The sequence below is a fragment of the Cupressus sempervirens genome, chromosome 3 (assembly GCF_028749045.1).
Source record: "Cupressus sempervirens isolate cs-2001-9-10 chromosome 3, ASM2874904v1, whole genome shotgun sequence".
In the NCBI taxonomy this organism is placed as follows: domain Eukaryota; kingdom Viridiplantae; phylum Streptophyta; class Pinopsida; order Cupressales; family Cupressaceae; genus Cupressus; species Cupressus sempervirens.
The window spans coordinates 960,967,182-960,972,895 of NC_143120.1; positions in this window are offsets into that span (position 1 = coordinate 960,967,182).

Below are 5,714 nucleotides of genomic sequence, written 5' to 3' on the forward strand. Positions count from 1 at the left end.
TATCACATTCTGGGAATCAAAACTTCTATCTGGTTGTTTCTATCTATTGCTTGGTCTTTTACTTATTGAATGCATGTTTTCTAAACTTGGTCAATCCTAGCTTAGGGCACACTTAGCATAGTCACTACCTATTCTAAAAGTTGAACAAGTTGAAGCAAAGTAACCGAGGTCTCTCAAAGACAAGCAGATTCAAGAGTTCATGTCAGAGCAACCCAAACCCAAATAGAAGTTCCACAAAGTTAAACTCAAGCCATCTCAGGCATACCAAGAACTTTCAACCAAGAGAAAATAACTAACACCAAGTCATCGAATTGCCAAACTCCACAAAATAGAGGACAAAACTATTGACGAAGCCCTTCAAGAAGCCTAGTTAGAGAGTACCATCAAATTTAGCCAAAATATAGGAGTTAATCCTGCTTATGCCTTACCAACTAGGCATGATTTCTATGATTAGACCCTCTTGTTTCTCCACATCTTCTTGGATAAGCTTCACTTTAGAGTCATCTTTGTAGAAAAGCCAGCCATTTTAGGTTATCCCCTTAAGCATTATTAGCTCATTCATCTCATTTAGGATCTAACCATCTAGCCAGCAATCCAAAATCTTCACATCCAAGCCTTCAAAATTTGTTGTCACCTTGACAAAAGTTTGCCATTCCTAAAATCTTTCAAATCCACCAATCTCACCAAGGTTATCCCTTTGACAGAGCTTTGTCTAGGGTAATCTAGCTTTGTCACTTGTCATCCCTCATCACCTTGAGCTAAAAGTTGGGATCCACAAGTGGTCAATCTCGTGTCCTTCCTAAAGGATCATCAGTCTATCCTTAAAGTTGACACAATCACCACCAAGCTTGCACATAGGAAAGCAGACCTTTCGTGCTTTGGCAACATATCTTTGAAGTTAGAATCCCCAACCCAATCCTCCTTAGGTTTTTTCATATAGCTTTGCCTCAACCTAGGAAATCATTTGCATAGAAAATCCTCCCCCCCCCCCCCCTTTTTTTTTACATCCATCAGCATTTATTGCATCTCATCCCTAGGAACATTCTACATCTTCATGCCACCCGTCACTCGCTTATCCAAGAAGAAAGAAACAATGGAGCTCTATCATTTGGATCGAACAGCCTCACCCCCCTTAAGCACTCAGCCATCCTTTGGCCTGGAGAAAGCTATGCCATCACCTACTGACATTGAAGCTTTCATGAACCAACCAGGAAATGCAGTATTGGTAAATGCCATTATAGACAAGAACAAAGAGACAATCATGGCTAATTTTTGAAGGGACAATGTAGGAACCTTTGACCTTGGAAGATCCCCTCCATTATCAAATCCATCTCACCCATTGTTTGGGCAGCTACCACCACCCATAGGCTCTTATGATCCAAATTATCCTCAATATATGCCAAAAGAAGAGCCTCCAGCCAATCCATATGATCCAACAGACCCAAACATACCATCATCCACCCAAGTTGAAATTTCCATGCCGCAAGCTAACCCAGCCACCACCACTCCATCCTTGGTTCATACCTCTCTACTCCAAACCCCCTTTACCCAAAACACCTCACCATTCACCCCCTTCACTATTATTGTTGTTGCTCCCCAACCCAGCCTTCCAAATCCACCCATCTCCCAAATCAATGCTAGCATCTTTGGCCAACCTCAGCAATATACAACAGGGATGCCACCCATGGGGCCAAGTAATCAACCTTTCATCACCCCCAGCTTGTTCACTATAGCCCAAAGCACAATCCCATCATTTACATTAGGTCTTGGGAGCTCAGTGCCATCAGCCACAAATCCACAAGCCACTACCCTCACTCCACAAAGCTATCAAACCCCACAAGCTACAACAAATTTTCTACCAAGCTCCCAAGTAACCCCAGCTCCTGCCACCACTCTACCAAGCTTTCAAATCCAACCACCAAGCTATCAAACCCCATCAGTTCCATTCCCAAGCTTTCAATTTCCACCACCTCCACCACCAACTAATCCATTACTTCCTATTACCAACTACTTTTCAATGCCACTTCTAGGAGGTAATCCACCAATCCAGCCAACCACCAATTATTTGCAGGTACCATTCCAAATGGGGGCACAACACACATACCTTGGTCAAACCCCACAAGTCCCCCGATCCTTTCCCCAAGCTTCACAACCATCTTACACCTTACCTCCACAAAGCCATTCATTTATCCCATAGCCAGCTTATGTTCCTCAATCCCAACCTCAAATCCCATATCAATAGCAAGCCTCATAGCACATGCAGCAATATGCGCCACCTCCCCCTCAACAACCTGTCATCCACCAATGTAGCTGCCCAAACAATGTACAATCCCTATCAGCAAATCCCTCATAGCCATCCATATTCAGTGGCCCCATCTAGCGCATACCTACCTCAAGGCACTCCTACAATGGGGGCACCCCAGCCATCACCTATCAATTCAGAATGGGAGCAAATGAAGACAGCTCTGAAAGCCATCCAAGAAGGGAATGATCCAAAGACATTCAAGTTTGAGAATGTATGTCCTTACCCATTTGACAGAGCCATTACCATGACACCATTTCCCAAACACTTTGAGGTACCCAAATTTGACAAATTCAGAGGAAAAGGAGACCCTATCACACATATCAAAGAATTTTACATGCATTGCTAGGATGTGGCATACAATGATGTCTTCCTCTTGTGCCTTTTTCCCAAAAGCTTGGCTGGACCAGCTCTTGAATGGTTTTATAGAATCCCCTATGGCACAATTAAAAACTTTGCTGAATTATCTGAGGCATTCATAGCCCAATATGCCCATCTTATTGAAACAGAGCTATCAATAGTTGACCTTGTCCACACTAAGCAAAAAGGTGGAGAAAGCCTTGCTAAATACCTGCAAAGATGGAAAACCCTTACCACCCGCATATCATGCACCTTGCCAGAGCGCCATGTGGTGAAAATGTTTATTGATAATGCTCATCCTAGCTTGGCTCACCACATGACCATGAACTATTTGTAGACCTACAAAGATATCAAAGAGAAAGGAATGATCCTTGAGCAAGGACTCATTAAAGATGGTGTGGTCAAGATTTACAAGGAAGCCAACCAAAATCAATCACATTCCAATGACAAGTCTAGGTATTGGAACAAAAACAAGCATGTTGCAACAGATGGCATCACTGACACCAGACATGTGAATATTGTTGGTCCTTCTCACAACTAGTCCAACCCACCATATCAACCACACAATCAACAAGCTATCAACTACCAACAGCAGAATCACCAAAGCTATCAAGGCCACAATCCAAGACCCAACTTTCAAGGGTCTAACAATCAAGCTAATGCCATCAATGTAGCTATAGGACAAAAGCCTAGATTCCAACCTACCCCTAGAAACTATACACCCCTTGGTGAGCCATTGGATGTCATTTTTGAAAAATTAGTCAAGGAAAACCTCATCAAATTTCCTCCTACCCAGAAAATGGACCCAAGTCAATCTAAAGCTGCATGGTACAAAGATAATGAGTACTGCAAATTTCATAGGGTAAAAGGTCACACTACCCTCAGATGCATGAAACTGAAAGATTATGTGTAGGACCTCATTGATCAGAAGGAAATCACTGTTGGTGACCAAACCTCTCCCAATGTAGGCTTACAGATCTATCAAAATGCTTTTCCTCCTCACAACAATCAAAATCCTCGAAAAGCACCTATCCAAACCAACAACAACAACACCAACAACCGTCAGCCAAACCAATAGCATGGGAAGAACAATGACCACACTTCATCCTATATGGACTATGGTAGCCTTATAGGTTGTATAACCGAGAAAGAGCATTCTGTCAATGTTATCAATATCCAAGGACCAAATAATGAGTGTGCAGTCACCACTCGAAGAGCTCGATTTAACATTGGAGGCCCACCAGTTTCACCAGCACCATCAGCTTCGTCAAAAAGCCATTATAATATCTTGGAACACCTTGGGAACATGCCAGCCCAAATCTCCATTTTAGACCTTCTCCGCACTAGTCCTGTGTACAAAAACATCCTTGTTAATGCTCTCATAGAATCCCGTGTCCCTTCAGATATCAACACTACTAATTTTTGTAATCTTGTTGGACACCTATCCTCCTCATGCGCCCTATCATTCAAACCCACCGACATACTCATGGTCGAGCCAGATCACACCCTTCCGCTTCGCATAGCCATCATGGTATCCAACTTTGCCGTGAAAAGAGTAATGATAGATAATGGATTAGCCCTGAATATTTGCACCCTAAAATTTATAAAACAAGCTGGGTATACTGAGGCAGATATCATCAGTGAGGTTATCACCATCAAAGCTTATGACAACTTGGAAAGAACCACAGAAGGAACTATTTTGTTGCCAATCAAGGTTGGGCCAGTCATCCAAGAAACACTCTACCATGTTATTGATCTAAACCTACCATTTAACATCCTCCTCGGTCACCCATGGATTCATGCCATGAAAGCCATTCCATCCACTTACAATCAGTGCATCAAATTTCCACATCAAGGCATTGAGGTAACCATCCATGCCGATCCAGAACCCTTTTCTTACTGCAATGTGGTTGAAGCTTCATATACAAACCATTGCCCTAGAATTGATATCGGCACATCCATTGCCAGCTCATCTCACACTTGTAATGACCCAGAAACCATCCTCGCCTCTACCCTGTCTACCACGAAGATCAATAACAAAGGCTGTGGAGAGTATAGTCTATCGGATGCATTTTCTGTCAAGGCACTCCCACTTGATCCACATGCCCATGGACGACTGACATATCACAAAGCTAAGGAGATTCCACCTCCTCGATACAAATAGTTTGGCCCAACAACCTTTGTATCCTCAAAAATCCCTCTTCATGAGGAGCTCACTCTAGATATCAACAAATGGTTACATAAGGATGCACCTCAAAGAAATCAAGCACGCCTTAATCACTTCAGCCAAAAGTATCCCCAAGAACATAAGCTCATCATTGACAAATGGAACTATCAAGGTGGTGGTCTAGGACTAGAAGAAAGAGGCATGCAGTGCCCCATCGACGCACACAAGTGGGAATCGAAGTCAGGTCTTGGCTTTGGCATACCCATAACTGGGGGCACCAATGAGAACGGTCACGCTTTTTCAAACATTCACCGCGACCTTGTCAAAATCGAAGATATTCCTGAGGAAGTTGAAAAGAGAGCCTACGACGATATCCTAAACCAAATCTCCCTCAGAGACGTTGTTCTCCAAGAACTATCCATCCACCTCATTGACCTACCACTCACCCATCCACAACTCATAGATTGGGACCAACCAAGTGTCATACACATTGATGAGTTCACATCGGAGGAAGCACTTTTGAGATTCATGGGAGCCGAAACTCCTCACAAGAAAACAAATCCAAATTCTACCTATATCTACAACCTAGATCCCAAAGGGTATTTTGGAGAAAATCCCCAACCTAGTTCCGATATACCCAAAACTGGAACTAAGGTGAATCTGAGACTAGCTAAGGCAGTGAAGAGAACCCCTCAGCAAGGAAATCTAGAGCCACAAGTAGAACATGAGGATTTAGCATTACCTCCTCAAGATAATCGACCAGAGATATCTTCTATTCTAATTGAGGATACTAGGGAAGTCAACATCGATTCTTCAGAGATCCCTAAGCTTGTTCACATTGCTACATCCCTATCACAGGACCAAGCTGACCTCCTCTTTGAGGTC